Genomic DNA, 19,993 nt, shown 5'->3' on the forward strand with positions numbered 1-19,993 from the left:
GGAAGTTTCATATCAGCGCACACTCCACTGCAGAGTGAAAATCTCATTCTGTAGCGTAGTTATTTAGTTGTTGGTGATAAATGTTTTCTTTGTTTGTCTTATGTGCACTATCACAGCAGATAATTTCACAAGGCAACAAGGAGTGAAATTCAGAAAGATGAGACAGAACTTGGATGTCTCCAAAGTGAGAGTGGCTTGTAAGAGCAAAAGACTCTGAAATGTGCTTCTTGATTGGTGTTGATCTCATTTAACTATTTAACCCCGTAACGAATTTTTCCGCAAACCGCTTTGTGTGTCCACTTCTGACTGCCTGTTGTGCAATCAGGAAAGTTTTGCTTGCTTCGAATAGCATGATACGAGTTTTTCGTGAGATTAAGATAGCGCATGTGCTAAAGAACTGTCGAGATGGAATGAGGTACTGAGATAAAACACATCTGATCTGATAGCAATACTGGATTTATCACAAACAAAATGTCAGGGCAGCACTAGTGAAGTGGAAACTTCGAGCTGCGCATCGAGCCCAGTGCTGTCAAAGATACGACAAGCGTTCCACAAGTTCTCGGCGTAGAGGTGAGTAGTTTGAAAGAGTGTTTCCACTTGCTCAGATGGAAAACCTAGCCAGGTGATCCACAAGTAGGTTCCGTTGATGAAACGTGGCGCACTGCGGAGGAGTTTCCAGTGTGCGTCGCGTAAACGAGTTGCTGCGTTGGCTGGGAATTCAGACACCCACTGTGTCGTGTGTGAGGTTCACGGGGACGAAGCAGTCACTCAGTCTGCGGTGTGCAGACTGTGGCTAATGTTCGTCGAAGGGTTTCAAAAATATTCACTGTGAAGGCTGAAGTGCGGGCAGTTTCAAAATGACAGAGTAACCGTTGGAAAATGTTCTCTTATGAAGGTTAGATGTCATACACCGGATGGATTACATTAGCGTCTTAACAGTTTAGTTTTTGTGTGATCTACGTAGCTAAAGGGTTTGTCCAGGTCGCAGAATACGCTCACAGACTAATTTCTTTCGAACAGAAGCGAAATGCCCCAACGAACTGCACGAACAAAGGCCGCGAAGCAGTGTACACACTTGTGTAATCAAAATGAAATAAGATACTGAGCTGTGATAGATGTATGGCAGTACTGCGGTCTTGAGACGAAGGTAATTTTAAGGAGCGAGTCAAGAGTCGGAAGTTTCAGAGGCAAACAGTCCTGCGACAGACACGAAAAGCTCTCGACAGTTTGCCGCCGCAGGGGTGACTAGTTCGAACGTGTGTGGCGCATGGCCAGCATCCACTTACGCAGACGGCCAAACTGGGCCATATGATCCACAGAATGCATTTCGGAACAGCTTGGACCACATGTGACGCGAATATGAAGCTGTGTTGGCTGGGATTTCAGATATTCATTGTGACATCTGTTGAGATGTCCGTAGTACCACAGGGAAGTGTGATAAGACCGCTGGTTTTTACAATATGTATATAAATACACTCCTGGAAATTGAAATAATAACACCGTGAATTCATTGTCCCAGGAAGGGGAAACTTTATTGACACATTCCTGGGGTCAGATACATCACATGATCACACTGACAGAACCACAGGCACATAGACACAGGCAACAGAGCATGCACAATGTCGGCACTAGTACAGTGTATATCCACCTTTCGCAGCAATGCAGGCTGCTATTCTCCCATGGAGACGATCGTAGAGATGCTGGATGTAGTCCTGTGGAACGACTTGCCATGCCATTTCCACCTGGCGCCTCAGTTGGACCAGCGTTCGTGCTGGACGTGCAGACCGCGTGAGACGACGCTTCATCCAGTCCCAAACATGCTCAATGGGGGACAGATCCGGAGATCTTGCTGGCCAGGGTAGTTGACTTACACCTTCTAGAGCACGTTGGGTGGCACGGGATACATGCGGACGTGCATTGTCCTGTTGGAACAGCAAGTTCCCTTGCCGGTCTAGGAATGGTAGAACGATGGGTTCGATGACGGTTTGGATGTACCGTGCACTATTCAGTGTCCCCTCGACGATCACCAGTGGTGTACGGCCAGTGTAGGAGATCGCTCCCCACACCATGATGCCGGGTGTTGGCCCTGTGTGCCTCGGTCGTATGCAGTCCTGATTGTGGCGCTCACCTGCACGGCGCCAAACACGCATACGACCATCATTGGCACCAAGGCAGAAGCGACTCTCATCGCTGAAGACGACACGTCTCCATTCGTCCCTCCATTCACGCCTGTCGCGACACCACTGGAGGCGGGCTGCACGATGTTGGGGCGTGAGCGGAAGACGGCCTAACGGTGTGCGGGACCGTAGCCCAGCTTCATGAAGACGGTAGCGAATGGTCCTCGCCGATACCCCAGGAGCAACAGTGTCCCTAATTTGCTGGGAAGTGGCGGTGCGGTCCCCTACGGCACTGCGTAGGATCCTACGGTCTTGGCGTGCATCCGTGCGTCGCTGCGTTCCGGTCCCAGGTCGACGGGCACGTGCACCTTCCGCCGACCACTGGTGACAACATCGATGTACTGTGGAGACCTCACGCCCCACGTGTTGAGTAATTCGGCGGTACGTCCACCCGGCCTCCCGCATGCCCACTATACGCCCTCGCTCAAAGTCCGTCAACTGCACATACGGTTCACGTCCACGCTATCGCGGCATGCTACCAGTGTTAAAGACTGCGATGGAGCTCCGTATGCCACGGCAAACTGGCTGACACTGACGGCGGCGGTGCACAAATGCTGCGCAGCTAGCGCCATTCGACGGCCAACACCGCGGTTCCTGGTGTGTCCGCTGTGCCGTGCGTGTGATCATTGCTTGTACAGCCCTCTCGCAGTGTCCGGAGCAAGTATGGTGGGTCTGACACACCGGTGTCAATGTGTTCTTTTTTCCATTTCCAGGAGTGTAATCTAGTACAAAAGATCGGGTGCTCTTTAAGGCTATTCGCAAATGTTGCAGTTGTCTGTACCGAAGCAGCAACGCCAGAAGGTAGTAAGAATTTGCAGAACGACCTGTAGAGAATTCATGAATGGTGTGTTGACGCCGAGCGTAAATAAATGTAACATACTGCTCACACGTAGAAAAATAAATCCACCACTGTGCTACTGCGCTGCTGATGGGAAACTGCTCGAGACAGCGTCTGCCATAAAATGTCAAGGCGCAACTGTCCAGAGCGGCCTTCTACATCTACATCTACATTTATACCCCGCAAGCCACCCAACGATATGTGGCGGAGGGCACTTAACGTGCCACTGTCATTACCTCCCTTTCCTGTTCCAGTCGCGTATGGTTCGCAGGGAGAACGACTGCCGGAAAGCCTCCGTGCGCGCTCGAATCTCTCTGGTTTTATATTTGTGATCTCCTCGGGAGGTATAAGTAAGGGGAAGCAATATATTCGATACCTCATCCAGAAACGCACCCTCTCGAAACCTGGACAGCAAGCTACACGGCGATGCAGAGCGCCTCTCTTGCAGAGTCTGCCACTTGAGTTTGCTAAACATCTCCGTAACGCTATCACGCTTACCAAATAACCCTGTGACGAAACGCGCCGCTCTTCTTTGGATTTTCTCCAACTCCTCTGTCAACTCTACCTGGTACGGATCCCACACTGAAGAGCAATACTGATGTATAGGTCGAACGAGTGTTTTCTAAGCCACCTCCTTTGTTGATGGACTACATTTTATAAGGACTCTCCCAATGAATCTCAACCTGGCACCCGCCTTACCAACAATAAATTTTATATGATCATTCCACTTCAAATCTTTCCGTACGCATACTCCTACATATTTTACAGAAGTGACTGCTACTAGTGTTTGTTCCGCTATCGTATAATCATACAATAAAGAATCCTTCTTTCTATGCATTCGCAGTACATTACATTTGTCTATGTTAAGTGTCAGCTGCCACTCCCTACACCAAGTGCCTATTTGCTGCAGATCTTCCTGCATTTCGCTGCAACTCTAGAAAGCTGCAACTTATCTGTATACTATAGCATCGTCCGCGAAATGCTGCATGGAACTTCCGACACTATCTACTAGATCATTTCTATACAGGGTGTTACAAAAAGGTACCGCCAAACTTTCATGAAACATTCCTCACACACAAAGAAAGAAAATATGTTTAGTGGACATGTGTCCAGAAACGCTTACTTTCCATGTTAGAGCTCATTTTATCACGTCTCTTCAAATCACATTAATCATGGAATGGAAACACACAGCAACAAAACGTACCAGCGTGACTTCCAACAGTTTCTTACAGGAAATGTTCATAATGTCCTCCGTTAGCGAAGATACATACATCGACCCTCCGTCGCATGGAATCCCTGATGCGCTGATGCAGCCCTGGAGAAAGGCGTACTGTATCACAGCCGTCCACAATACGAGCACGAAGAGTCTCTACATTTGGTACTGGGGTTCCGTAGACAAGAGCTTTCAAATGCCCCCATAAATGAAAGTCAAGAGGGTTGAGGTCAGGAGAACGTGGAGGTCATGGAATTGGTCCGCTTCTAACAATCCATCGGTCACCGAATCTGTTGTTGAGAAGCGTACCAACACTTCGACTGAAATGTGCAGGAGCTCCATCGTGCATGAACCACATGTTGTGTCGTACTTGTAAAGGCACATGTTCTAGAAGCACAGGTAGAGTATCCCGTATGAAATCATGATAACGTTCTCCATTGAGCGTAGATGGAAGAACATGGGGCCCAATCAAGACATCACTAACAATGCCTGCCCAAATGTTCACAGAAAATCTGTGTTGATGAGGTGATTGCACAATTGCGTGCGGATTCTCGTCAGCCCACACATGTTGATTGTGAAAATTTACAATTTGATCACGTTGGAATGAAGCCTCATCCGTAAAGAGAACATTTGCACTGAAGTGAGTATTGACACATTGTTGGATGAACCATTCGCAGAAGTGTACCCGTGGAGGCCAATCAGCTGCTGATAGTGCCTGCACACGCTGTACATGGTACGGAAACAACTGGTTCTCCCGTAGCACTCTCCATACAGTGACGTGGTCAACGTTACCTTGTACAGCAGCAACTTCTCTGACGCTGACATTAGGATTATCGTCAACTGCACGAAGAATTGCCTCGTCCATAGCAGGTGTCCTCATCGTTCTAGGTCTTCCACAGTTGCGAATCATAGGCTGGAATGTTCAGTGCTCCCTAAGACGCCGATCAATTGCTTAGAACGTCTTCCTGTCGGGACACCTTCGTTCTGGAAATCTGTCTCGATACAAACGTACCGCGCCACGGCTATTGCCCCGTGCTAATCCGTACATCAAATGGGCATCTGCCAACTCCGTATTTGTAAAATTGGACTGACTGCAAAACCACGTTCGTGATGAACACTAACCTGTTGATGCTACGTACTGATGTGTTTGATGCTAGTACTGTAGAGCAATGAGTCGCATGTCAACACAAGCACCGAAGTCAACATTACCTTCCTTCAATTGGGCCAACTGGGGGTGAATCGAGGAAGTACAGTACATACTGACGAAACTAAAATGAGCTCTAACATGGAAATTAAGCGTTTCCGGACATATATCCACATAACATCTTTTGTTTATTTGTGTGTGAGAATTAGTGTAACTGTTCATTCTAATAAAGCCACCCTGTTAAGAGAAAAATTTCGGTGCTACCATTTGTTTCCCCCTTGTTCCCCTTCCACGGCTCAAATGTCTAATTCGTCCCTACAAATCTCTACATCTACATCATACCCCGCAAGCCACCTAACGGTGTGTGACGGAGGTTACTTTCGGTACTACTTTCTGGTCCTTCCAACCCTGTTCCACTCGCAAATAGTGAGTGAGTAGAATGGTTGTCGGTAAGTCTCGAGTATTGGCTCTAATTTCTAGAATCTTCTCCTCGTGGTCGATGCGTGAGATGTATGTGGGAGAAGTAATATGTTGTCCGACTCCTCCTGAAAAGTGCTGTCCCGAGATTTCAACAGTAAATCTCTGCGTGATGCACATCGCCTCTCTTGTAACGTCTGCCAGTGGAGTTTGTTTTAGCATATCCTTAAGGCTCTCTCACCAGCTGAACGATCCCGTGGCGAAACGAGCCGCTCTTGGTTGGACTTGTCTATCTCCTCTATCCGTTCTAGCTGATGGGGATCCCAGACAGATGAACAGTACCCAAGAATCTGGCGAAAAAGCGCCTTATATGCCACTTGTTCCGTGGATGAGTTACATTGCCTTAAGATTCTTCCCAGTAATCTGAGTCTGGTGTCTGCTTTTCCCACTACCTGTTTTATGTGGTATTTCCACTTAAGGCCTGCTGCTTCACAATATACAGGGTGCTACAAAAAGGTACGGCCGCGGACCTCTCGTTCCGCAGCTGCTCACGCTAACCACAGGACCACGGCGCTCCTGAGCTCACACTGTCCTTGATGCTGCCTACCTTGCGCATGGACCACTCAGTTTGTAAATTTTGCTTATTTTTTTCATAGTGCCACACAACTTACTCCTGTTTTCTCGATTGATCTGTGTTCAGTTTTTCAAGGCCTATCCACTGTGCCACATTAAAACATAATCTGAGGGGGGTGCGATGGAGAGGTTCCCTTGTCAGTACTAACACTACACATTAGTTTACTTTACAAATATTTAACGCACGCTAACTTCGTGCACAGATACAAGGAGTTTCGCAGAACCACGCTCATCGTCATGATCCAAAACACAAACTGAAGAGAATACTGACGGCTTTTTCCACGGTTAACACACAGACCATTGGTTCCAAACCACGTACCGGTCACTCTGAGGTAATCTTGACTTTGATGATTTAATGCTGCTACATCATTCCAGCTATAACAAATACAGTGTGTACTTACACAACACAACGAGAGCGGTGTGGTGACACATGTCATATGAGTAATTTGTTGATGTGAAAAATGCGAACAACACTATGGTTCGGCATCCAGGTTAGGGTGCGGGTCCACCGGTAAGTGACAGGGTCAGTCAGTTCAGAAGCCACAGAGAGGCAAGGACACACCATCACCAGTAGCAACGTGCCCAGCGTTCGTACCAAGCTTCATACTGAGCACTGGACTACTACTCATAACTCACAAACGAGACATTTTGAACTTCGATAGCCTTACACCAGGACTGTGGAAGGTGGCAGGCGTACAATCTGAGTACTTTCAGTGCTAATAATGCTGTTTTTTATGTTTTACAGGATGTCATTCATCAAGGAGCGAGCTGACCTGCTGAAGAGGGGAACCGGGTGAGTAACGCTGAAAGAAGTTGGTCAAAATTCATGAGATCCGTCTCGTTCTTCTGGGGTGTGAGCTTCTAATCTTACTTGTTTCACCCTTAGTGAGCTATACACTGTGTGGTCAAGAGTATCCAGACACCTGGCTGAAAATGACTTAACACGTTCGTGTAATACTGGAATTCAATGTGGTTTGGCCCACCCCTAGCCTTCATGACAGCTTACACTCTCGCAGGCATACGTTCAATCAGGTGCTGGAAGGTTTCTCGGGGAATGACCACCCATTCTTCACGGAGTGCTGCACTGAGGAGAAGTCAGTGAGGCCAGGCACGAAGTTGGCGTTCCAAAACACCCCAAAGGTGTTCTATAGGATTCAGGTCAGGACTCTGTGCAGGCCAGTCCATGTTATTGCCGTGTAACCACTCCGCCACAGGCCGTGCATTATGAACAGGTGCTCGATCGTGTTGAAAGATGGATTCGCCATCCTCGAATTGCTCTTCAACAGTGGGAAGCAAGAAGGTGCTTAAAACATCAATGTAGGCCTGTGCTGTGATAGTGCCACGCCAAACAACAAGGGCAGCAAACCCCTCCATGAAAAACACGACCACACCGCAAGACCACCGCCTCCGAATTTTACTGTTTGCACTACACACGCTGGCAGATGACGTTCACCGGGCATTCGCCATACCCACACACTGCCATCGGATCGACACGTTGTGTACCGTGATTCATCACCCGACACAACGTTTTTCCACTGTTCAATCGTGCAATGTTTACGCTCGTTACACCAAGCGAGGCGTCGTTTGCCATTTACCGGCGTGATGCGTAGCCGCTCGACCATGAAAGCCAAGATTTCTCACCTTCCGCCTAACTGTCATAGTACTTGCAGTGGATCCTGATGCAGTTTGGAATTCCTGTGTGATGGTCTGGACAGATGTCTGCCTATTACACATTACAACACTCTTCAGCTGTCGGCAGTCTCTGTCAGTCAACAGACTAGGTCGGCCTGTACCTTTTGTGCTGTACGTGTTCTTTCACGCTCCCATTTCACTATCACATCGGAAACAGTGGACCAAGGTATGTTTAGGAGTGTGGAAACCTCGCGTCGAGACGTGTGACACAAGTGACACCCAATCCCCTGATCATGTTCGAAGTCCGTGAGTTCCGTGGAGCGCCCCATTCTGCTGTCTCACGATATCTAATGACTACTGAGGTCGCTGATATGAAGTACCTGGCAGTAGGTGGCAGCACAATGCACCTAATATGAAAAACGTATGTTTTTGGAGGTGTCCGGATACTTTTGATCATACAGCGTATGTTATTCTGTGTGCACAGTTGTGAGCAACATTCGCGTGACTGACTAACTTTTTCTTTTTCTTGTTTTGTTTCGAGCAATATTATTCAGTGGCTATACGAGACTCGCAATCACTGGACAATGATTCGGACGCCCATCTGATCTAGGTTTTCCTGTGATTTCCGTAAACCACTCAAGGCAAGTGCGAGGGTGATTCGTTTGAAAAGATCTAGGTCGTTTCCTTCCCTAACGCGAGCTTCTGTGCTGTCTGTAATGAGGCCATCTTCGATGGGATGTAAATCTTCATCTTCACCCCGCCCTTTCATAGTTTTCATAGTTCCAAAAAAAGAGGAAACCATGTTGGCAATGATGATGAGATGTGGTATGGAGGCTATGGTGACATATTTTCATTGAAACGAACAAAAAGGGAAAACAGCGTTGGCAGCGTATGGGGTTTCGCGAAATTTGGTTATGGAATCGAAAGTTAGACATGGTGTCTCAGGCTGTTAATACATGATGCACGAAATTGATGATGATGTCACCCACTGCAATAGAGCATTCGTTGACCAAAAACAGGGCGAGAAATTGCGAAGCAGGAAAGCTATTTCCGTTTTCAACACGACACAGCTTACTTCGTCTTTGTCACCCATTACGTACACAGCCATCGACACCCCTGTGTACTGGTTCTGCACACAATGTATTTTGTCGAGAGTAGTAGGTATGGTACAGGATTTCATCTGCCTCTGGACAGAACGCTCCTACACCTTTTGGTGTCAGCGTTTACTTGCTATCACAGTTAATAGGAGGCGAACACGTTCATTTAATGGCCCATATTGTAGCGCAGCTGTCGCTAAAACCGATCGAGATTGTGAATAGAAATATTTTTTATACGTGTACCTAATTTTCCATTTTCCATTACATTTTTCTCTATTTTAACGTGTCCTGGCAGTATCAACCCCGTTGCACGGACAGGGTTCCCTTACGTTCACCATTGGGCCACTGAAGTAGACTACATATTTTGCACCATGATATAGGGTGATAATTATTGAACTATATGAAAAAAAAGCCACCCATCCACCTTAGACCTTGTCACTGGTGGGGAGGCTTGCGTGCCTCAGCATCTTGTCGACATCAGGGTCACTCTGAATAATGGGGATGGTATCATCTTCCAAAACCTTCACGCATCGATCGGTGGCCACTGTGCCATCAAGTAATATCGCACCGATTATTCCGGGACTGGACACTGCACAGCACACAGTGACCCACTGAGTGTGAAGACACTTCCAGATCGCGAAGTGCGAGTTCCCGCTTCTCCAAGTGCGCAAATTTTCCTTACTGACGGACCTATCCAAATGAAAGTGGGCTTCGTCCCTAAGCCAAACATGCATGCGTATACTAATTCTCATCAATCCCTGCGGCTAACCGTGCAGTTTGAACATCCTAATGGAAACCGTTCTGACGTTCTGACGTTTTATGTCATATCTTTCAATGATCGCATTTGTCTTAATGATGTCCACCTCAAATCCTGTATCATATTCTATTCCTTGAAAATACAAAATGTGCTGCTGTTCTTTGAACTTTCTCGATGTACTCCGTTAATGCTATCTGGTAATAATGCCAGACCGCGCAGCAGTATTCCAAAAGAGGACCGACAAGCGTAATGTAGGCAGTCTCTTTACAGGATCTGCTGTGTCTTCTGTTCTGCGAATAAAACGCAGTCTCTGGTTAGCCTTCCCCCCAACATTCTGTATGAGATATTTCCATTCTAAGTGGTTCGTAATTATATATCCTAATAAGCAGCTGAATTTTACTTATTTGACTGATTTTACGTGTAACCGAAATTTAACGGATTCCTTTTAGCACTCATGTGGATCTTCTCACACTTTAGGGTCAACTGCCAATTTTCGCACCATACATATATCTTTTGTAAATCGTTTTTCACTTTCGATTTGATTTTCTGATGACTTTAGTAGAAGATAAACGTCAGCGCCATCTACAAACACAGACGGCTGCTTAGATTGTCTCCTAGATCGTTTATAAAGATCCGGAGCTACAGGGGGGGGGGGGGGGCCTATAGCGCTACCTTGGGGAACGCCAGAAATTACTTCTGTTTTAACCGATTACTTTCCGTCAGTTACTACGAACTGTGACCTCTCTGACAGGAAATCACGAATCCAGTCGCATAACTGGGACGATATTCCATGTTGTTGTTGTTGTGGTATTCAGTCATGAGACTGGTTTGATGCAGCTCTCCATGCTACTCTATCCCCTGCAAGCTTCTTCATCTCCCACTACCTACTGCAACCTACATCCTTCTGAATCTGCTTAGTGTATTCATCTCTTGGTCTCCCTCTACGATTTTTATCCTCCACGCTGCCCTCCAATACTAAATTGAGCCCTTGATGCCTCAGAACATGTCCTACCAACCGATCACTTCTTCTAGTCAAGTTTTGACACAAACTTCTCCCCAATCCTATTCAATACCTCCTCATTAGTTATGTAATATACCCATCTAATCTTCAGCATTCTTCTGTAGCACCACATTTCGAAAGCTTCTATTCTCTTCCTGTCCAAACTATTTATCGTCCATGTTTCACTTCCATACATGGCTACACTCCATACAAATATTTTCAGAAACGACTTCCTGACACTTAAATCTATACTCGATGTTAACAAATTTCTCTTCTTCAGAAACGCTTTCCTTGCCATTGCCAGTCTACATTTTATATCTTCTCTACTTCGACCATCATCAGTTATTTTGCTCCCCAAATAGCAAAACTCCTTTACTACTTTAAGTGTCTCATTTCCTAATCTAATTCCCTCAGCATCACCCGACTTGATTCGACTACATTCCATTATCCTCGTTTTGCTTTTGTTGATGTTCATCTTATACCCTCCTTTCAAGACACTATTCATTCCGTTCAACTGCTCTTCCAAGTCCTTTGCTGTGTCTGACAGAATTTCGATGTCATCGGCGAACCTCAAATTTTTTTTATTTCTTCTCAATGGATTTTAATACCAACTCCGAATTTTTCTTTTGTTTGCTTCACTTCTTGCTCATTATACAGATTGAATAACATCGGGGAGAGGCTGCAACCCTGTCTCACTCCCTTCCCAACCACTCCTTCCCTGCATCACGTTTTCCAATATTTCTACGGAATCCAACCTGATCTTCCCCGAGGTCGGCTTCTACCAGTTTTTCCATTCGTCTGTAAAGAATTCACGTTAGTATTTTGCAGCCGTGACTTATTAAACTGATAGTTCGGTAATTTTCGCATCTGTCAACACCATAAGCACGCTTAATTTGGCTATAGACCCCTTGTGACGAAAGGTGGCAGAAGCCTCCGGCAAGTCTACAAATACGGAATCATTTGGAAACCCTTTGTCGATAACGCTCCAGACTTCGTGTGAGTGACAAACTAGTTGTGTTTCGCAGGGACGATGTTTTCTAAATTGGTGTTGACTATGTTAATTTGACAGTTATCTTCGAGACAGTTCGTAATGTTGGGACACAATAGATGTTCAAAAATCCTGCAGCATATCGCAGTTAGTGATATGGACTTGTAATTTAGTTTGATATTATTGTATTGTATGTTAACTGGGGACCTAAAAACGACGGAGAGGCTCCGTCCCCACCGCAGCCGCAGTGGTCCACAGCCCCACGACGACTACCGCAGTCCACTTCACCCCTCCGCCGCCCCACACCGAACCCAGGGTTATTGTGCGGTTCGGCCTCCGGTGGATCCCACCAGGGAACGTCTCACCCCAGACGAGTGCAACCCCTATGTTTGCGTGGTACAGTACTGGTGTTGTACGCGTATGTGGAGAACTTGTTCGCCGACATAGTGTAACTGAGGCGGAATAAGGGGAACCAGCCCGCATTCGCCGAGGCAGATGGAAAACCGCCTAAAAACCATCCGCAGACTGGCCGGTTCACCGGGGTGTGCGTACATTTGCCACGCCGGACATTTGCCACGATTTTATCTGCTGCGAAGGGTTGGGTCCCTTGCCTCCCCTTCCCCCTCCTCATCGCTTACTGAGCCTTTCCGCTGGTTTTCTTAACACAGGACCAGGATCTCTTTGGATTTTCCGCCACATATCTAGAGAGAGTTTCGTTGTGGAAACTATTAAATGCAGCTCTCATTGAAATCCGCACCAAATTTCGAGCCACAGTAAAACTTCGCCAATCTTGGAGATTTTGCGCTCGTCTAAATTATACGTGCCTTTTTCGGTGCTCCTGCAACAGCTTTCTGTCGTGTTTTGTGTACCGTGGGGGATCAGTTCCGTCTGATATTAATTTATTTGGTATGAATCTCTCGAGTGCTGTTGATACTATTTCTTTGAACTTAAGCCACATATAGTCTTCACTTACATAGTTTGGAAGGATTGGAGACTGTCTCTTAGAAAGGCGTCAACCGAATTTTCTGTTACTTTTATAAATAGACCTATTTCGAGTTTAGTTTTAATGAATTTCTTTGTTACGGAATTGAGTCTCGCTACGACTGTGTGTTCACTAATTCCTGTATCCGTCGCGATGCTCAGCATTATTTGTGGCTAAGAGGTCAAGTGTGTTTTCGTAAGCATTTACAATTTGAATGGCCTCGTGAACTAATTGTTCAAAATAATTTTATAAAAAGCATTTAAACATTTATGGAAGTTGTTTTCTATCTACAGTAGGGTCTGAAAATGTATTTTTGTCAACATACGAAAGGTAGATTGAAGTCACTGCCAACTATAATTGTATGAGTATGGTACCTGTTTGCGATGAGACTCGAGTTTTCTTTGAAATGTTCAGCAACTGTTTCATCTGAGACCGGGGGTCGGTAAAAGGAGCCAGTTATTAATTTATTCCGGTTATCGAATATAACCTCTGTCCATACCAAGTCACAGGAACTATCTGCTTCAATGTCGCTTGTGAGCTGGAACACACACTATATTATTTTTCCTTCAGTTGTGCTTCTTGTTTCTGTTGTAGTCGAGATCATTACAATTACGGCTTTTCCCTCCAAAACCTAGAATGCTTTCTCTGTGACCCTGTAAATACCAGAGCTAAACAATGTAGAACAACAACGTATGTTCCAAGCATAGCATTCTGTATTATTTCATTTCCTTGTTTCTAACATTTTAAAATTGTACGTCGACTTTAGATGACATATCAATCATAGATGTTCTTATCTCTGTTTATGAACGTATTTTCAGTCATGTTTTGAACATTGCCCCGCTACACTTTATTAACTAATGTTTCGCCGCAAGGGATATCGGATTTTAGAGAGTAAATTAATATGGAGTATGTCGTTCTTTTGTAAGACAGTCTGAAGAAGAGAAATTTCTTAACATCCAGTATTGATTTAAGTGTCAGGAAGCCATTTCTGAAAGTATTCGTATGGAGTGTAGCCATGTATGGAAGTGAAACATGGACGATAAATAGTTTGGACAAGAAGAGAATAGTAGCTTTCGAAACGTGGTGCTACAGAAGAATGCTGAAGATTAGATGGGTAGATCACATAACTAATGAGGAAGTATTGAATAGGATTGGGGAGAAGAGAAGTTTGTGGCACAACTTGACCAGAAGAAGGTATCGTTTGGTAGGACATGTTCTGAGGCATCAAGGGATCACCAATTTAGTATTGGAGGGCAGAGTAGAGGGTAAAAATCGTAGAGGGAGACCAAGAGATGAATACACTAAGCAGATTCAGAAGGACGTAGGTTGCAGTAGGTACTGGGAGATGAAAAAGTTTGCACAGGATAGAGTAGCATGGAGAGCTGCATCAAACCAGTCTCAAGACTGAAGACCACAACAACAAAAATGTCGTTCTTCTTTTCAAACATTCACATACCCATTTCTTCTTTCCTTATCGTCTTTTGGGCATGCAGTTGTGGCAATTAAAGTAGGCACAAATGCAGCGATGAAAAAGAAATGATTAGCGTACATTCGCAATCTCTTTACATCGTTCCTTTCTTGTTGCTCCCATGCCGATGGACTTTTTCTATCGCAATCAGTAAGCGTGAAAGGAAGCTACCGTACAGACAGAGGGATCTATATTTATACTTGGCAGAACTAATTACATACTGGCATGATCGTCGGAATTGCTTTCGTTTCCCAAAAGCTATAAATATTTCGATTTCGGAAAAGGAGCTCTGTATCTCGCCAAGATGTCGAAGAAGAGGGTTCCGTATGTACTGGTTGTATCGAGTAAGATGTGGAGACGGCGATTTACCTGAGGGATCGCTACCTGGCGAAGGGGCAGGTGTGGCAAATTTCCGGCGTGGCAAATATCCGGCATTCGTTCACCGGACGTCGACACAAATCCGTCTGGCGGATTCGTGTCGGGGACCAGGCGCTCCTTCCCTCCCGGAAACCCGTGCGTCAACCCGTCGGCACACGGACCGTGCTGTCGAACGTAAACGTTGAGCGTGCCAAGTTCAACGTGCTGCTGAACGCTCAGGAATGATGCGACTTGTGCATATGGTACGTGGGCCCCAACGCACTCCAGCGGCAGTTGAGCGATGTTTCTAGTTCGTAAATCAAACTGTTTACTCAACGGGCGCGAGTAAAATTCGCACGTTAGCTCTATTAAAACTCACATTTCCTCCATCGTCCACTAAAAGGAATGTACCATGTCCAATCAATAAGGACAGAGACATATAAAAGTTCCATTACAAACAGTGCGGTACAAATTTGGAACACTTCTCCGCATAAGATAAACACTATTTCATCATTCCCACATTTTATTAAAACCGCAAAGTCAGTCTTACTTGATCACTGTCCCTACCCAGTAGCAGAATCTTTGCAACATCTGAATTACGAAGCGTAAAAGAAATAGGAGCAAAATATCTTTATGGTTCAAATGGCTCTGAGCACTATGCGACTTAACTTCTGAGGTCATCAGTCGCCTAGAACTTAGAACTACTTAAACCTAACTAACCTAAGGACATCACACACATCCATGTCCGAGGCAGGATTCGAACCTGCGACCGTAGCGGTCACGCGGTTCCAGACTGAAGCGCCTAGAACCGCTCGGCCACACCGGCCGGCAAATATCTTTATGGAAGCAGCTTAAGCTGTCCTGTAGATTAAGCCAATCGAACAAAGTCACCCCTCAAAAAAAGGTGAACTTATATTTACATAACATCAAATATCATAGTATATACTTATATTAAACTAATAATAAAGTATCAGAACCTAATAAAAACGCTAATGATAAGAAATAAAGTAGAGGAGTGTCAAGACGCGAACCACCGTGCCAACTAACAACTAAATACAAGACAGTTACACTACTCATTAAGCTAAACCAACAACACACATCCACATCTCGCAAGTAATCCAAGTATGTTACCCGTTGCAGAAAACCTTATCGTAGATACGTTACTAATTGAAATTTAATTATAACAAATTGTACAAGAACAATGCATTTTGGGTGGATCATCCTTGTGTCACTGCCTTCAAATAGCCTACTCTCATAAGACGCAAGTTACAATAATTCTTTTGCCACGAATATGATGTTTCTCGTTATTTCACTGGAACGAATCACAGAGTTAACAACGGGTTTTCCTACGATTCTGAATTTTCTGATGCTCAGAAACGGCATATATACTAGTGTGTCCATTTCATTTTCATTGAAAAAGGGGACATTTAAAGTAAATTAGAGAAAAACCTGGGACAATGAAGGAAAAAAAACCGGACTTAAATATTGTATTGACTGAATTTAATACACATACAAGGTTACCTTTACAGCGTGCACTCATATGATCCCAAATCAAATTATTCTGCCACACTATCACCGTACTTTTCACTTTTATGTACTTTATCAAGAAGTGCATTTTCGTTTGAAATTGTATCATAAGAGTCAGTACACGATACACCATTAAAGTGTGTTTTGACAATGAGCAAGGCCCTCACTGTTTAAACTTTCATTCTGTTTTTTTTTTCATCTGACCACAAAGAGCTCACTAACGAAAACACACTTTCCATAGCAGCATTTGACCCAGGAATTGCCAGACAAAACTCTACCAAATGAATCATGTTTTTCAAGTTAATGTTTTTACTTTTGAAATAAGCAAATATTTTACACCACGTTGCACTAACTCTTTCTTTGTCTCCTTCTTCACTTTTTATGAGGTTCTGTGCACACGAAAATTCATCGAACAGTTCGTCTTCATTGACAGGAAAATTTGGTAGAATACTTTTAACAAAAACACAACAGTCCTGAATATTATTTCTCTGTAGCTGCTCCTTTTCAATATTAACCCAGTCAAATGCTTTAAAAGGGGTGAGAAATGGTAAACACCATTCTTTGATATTTAAAATTACTTGCGATTTTTGACAGTTTGGTACGTGTTTGGGATATGCTGAAAGTCATCATACGGCTCCTAGCGCTAAATAATTGCGCAGTTAATGGCTAGTCAAACGACGAGTAACGTAAAATACTCTAGCCAAGCGGAATGATAAAAAAGGGGACATTTGAGCGTCCCCAAAAAAACTTTCGGGACAGCGGGACATTTTGGTAAAAAACGGGACTGTCCCGGGAAAGACGGGACGAATGGACACCCTAATATATACATATAAGCTTGAAATGAGTGCCAATATGGCGCCTCACAACTCTGTGCCGAAGGGGGACGGCGTGCGTGTGACGTAGGTGGCGTTGCGCCATCTCATTGGTCAACGCTCAGACGCACGCTCTGAATATCTGACATGCTAAAGTGCACGTCATTTATGACGGCAGCCGAGTTTAGGTTCGTTCTGCGCATCTGACGTCACAAAACCCAGTCAGCCAATGAACAGAGAACGACGTTGCCAGAGGTCGACTGCAGTGCAGAGCATGGACGAGTGTCTTCAGTTTTAGAAACATTCAGTCATAAATAAAGTAATAGAAGAAAAGCAATGTCTTGATAGCAGACTTTCTTTTATAGAAAGTTTGGAAAAAGCATTCTTTATACCAATTGATTCATATTCTATTAATTAATTAAAGTCGGCCGCGGTGGTCTAGCGGTTCTGGCGCTGCAGTCCGGAACAGCGGGACTGCTACGGTCGCAGGTTCGAATCCTGCCTCGGGCATGGGTGTATGTGATGTCCTTAGGTTGGTTAGGTTTAAGTAGTTCTAAGTTCTAGGGGACTTATGACCTAAGATGTTGAGTCCCATAGTGCTCAGAGCCATTTGAACCATTTTGAATTAATTAAACCAAACAAGCAATACGGCTCCAAATTCAGGCGATAGCAAGGAAAGGTGTTTGTTTCATTCTCACGAACCGCTTTTTCGCAATAAAGAACAGCGGTAATTGTTTATTTCCTATTGTACTTCGACAAAGCGTGAGTAATTCAAAGTCATACCAACAGTGTTTGTCGGTATTTTGCGTGACGTGTTAGAATCCTCCGGGAGTTGCACTTGTCGACGAGTGCTTTAAAATAAAGCCAAACGCACCCAGTGTAAATAAAACTTTTGTTACAGTCGCGAAAGATGGAAGATTTCTCATTATTACATACGACACCTATCTGGTACTTAGATTAAATGAGATATTGTTATACAGTAAATTTTATATGAAATTTAGGTATCTTGTCCACATTTCATTCTCACCATTGTGGAAACTAAAATCGACCATACGGAAAGTATACGCTATGGACTTTTACCTTTGCAAACTCTTCAGAATTTCGTACAATGGTTTACTACATTTAATGCTGCGCAGAACTGCGTTGAACATCGAAACAAAATTAAGTCATTTATGGGGGGAAGGTATCAGTCAAGAAGACGTGTAAAAATCAAATTTTTGGGCCAAATAGTTTTTGTGAAATCGAATGATAAGTGTGTCAAAGGAGCCGAACACCATGTCTCTGCACAGGCGAGCAGTGCGGGGAGCACGTCTCTGTAGCAGCGAAAGGGTTAATGCGGCCGTAGTGGCTTTATCTCATAAACTGCGTGCCCCCCCCCCCCCTAAACGTAAGTTTCCGAACTATACTATACTATGGCGCTGCTTCTCTTGGCGCGTGCGTCGTTTGCAACTGGCAACGCAGCAATCTCCCGTGTCAGGGCGGGCTTGCGCGAGCCGCCAAGATAAAAGAATTTATCTATAGTCATTGCTCCGCACCTTCGGAAAGACTCCCGAACGTGCTATTCCACGCTATGACGTCAGAAACTCGGCACGCTCGACGCTCAACGTTCGGATGCACGGTCCGTGTGCCGACGGCTTTAGACCGCACGGCCAACCTGGCGGATTTAGTGGATTACTTCTGTTGCCTATACCTAACGGGTAACTTGCCTTTGGAAAACGTAGAGACACATTGTATGACGAAGTGTGCCGAGCGAACAATGCAACGGGAGGTCTTTGTTTCAGGGCGGCCCAGCTGAAGTACGAGAAGACGGGTGGCTGCGCCACCGGCGAAGGCGACCGCTACGAGGAGCGCTGCTTGGCCCTGCTGTTTCTGAGGGGCGTCCGGGAGGGGCTGCAGTTCGCCCTCTCGGCCAACGACGCCGCCGGCGGCAAGTTTGACGACGCCATCCTCTGCTGGAGCAGCAACCAAAGCCCCGGCGCGTGTACTCTGCTGGCGCAACTGAAGCACAAGACGTCCGCCAAGCAGACAACGGTTACCAAGGCGAGCCTCACGAGCCCCAAGGGGAATACGAAGGGCGGTAAAGATTTCTCTATAGCGGCGTACCACGAATCTTACGAGAAAATCAGGAACTCTTTAGAGGCTGGCAGTTACGCACTTGTATTGTCTACAAATCTCGACCTGGACGAAGACGCACGGCATATGTTTGTGGAACACGAGGCGAAATCAGTTCCTGGGTTGCAACTTCTTCAAGCGGGCGGTTCTTCCTACAGACTCAGGGCAGACAATAAGGATGTCAGGAGTGTAGTGCACGATGACGAGCAATTTCTGCAAAACTTTTACTTTTTCTTTCGTCAGAGCAACGCTACAACAATAGAGAGCTACATTTATGAAGAGTTGAAACAGTTGCTCGGCGCCGGTGAAAGCTCCTGCGTACGTATGTGTGGAGATTTATGCAGAAGCGTAAGGGAGTGGATGAACGCGGAGAGCGATTGTCTCACCGCCGACTGGAAAAACTGGCACAATATTGTTGGGGCGTACGTTAGGAATGACGTGACAACTTGCAATAGCGTAGTGACTCGAATAAAGTACGACTGTGTAGGACCTCTTGAGGCGCACATCGTGGGTTCGAATCCAGCTTGGATCAGGCCAGCGGGCGAGGAAGTGTCGCCGCTCTCCGCAACCAAAGTTCATCAAATAATCTGCGGTGAAACACACGTCGTGGTCAGCACGACACGTCTGAGAGAGTTGGAAGAAAAAATTCTTTGTTGCTGGGGCCCGTTCTGCCGATGGCTGGTAAGTTTCAGTCTTGTGGTGTCCGTACTGTAAGACCTTCGGTACACACACCATCAGATTATTTGACTTGTCACTCTAACGAAGTAGGCGAGTGTCAGCAATATGTCTCGTGGTCTTATCGTGGCGTGTTTATCTTCTGCCATTAGGTCAGACGATAG

General features: G+C 45.4%; 1 long non-coding RNA gene across 1 annotated transcript; it reads left to right on the forward strand.

Moving 5' to 3' along the window:
• The first annotated feature begins 538 nt into the window (after positions 1–538).
• LOC126106462 (uncharacterized) lies at positions 539–18,975 on the forward strand. Its single transcript, XR_007523351.1, has 3 exons — positions 539–570; positions 7,168–7,215; positions 18,824–18,975. It is a non-coding gene; the product is annotated as an uncharacterized LOC126106462 (long non-coding RNA).
• Positions 18,976–19,993: the final 1,018 nt, after the last annotated feature.

Source organism: Schistocerca cancellata, chromosome 10 (assembly GCF_023864275.1).
Source record: "Schistocerca cancellata isolate TAMUIC-IGC-003103 chromosome 10, iqSchCanc2.1, whole genome shotgun sequence".
In the NCBI taxonomy this organism is placed as follows: domain Eukaryota; kingdom Metazoa; phylum Arthropoda; class Insecta; order Orthoptera; family Acrididae; genus Schistocerca; species Schistocerca cancellata.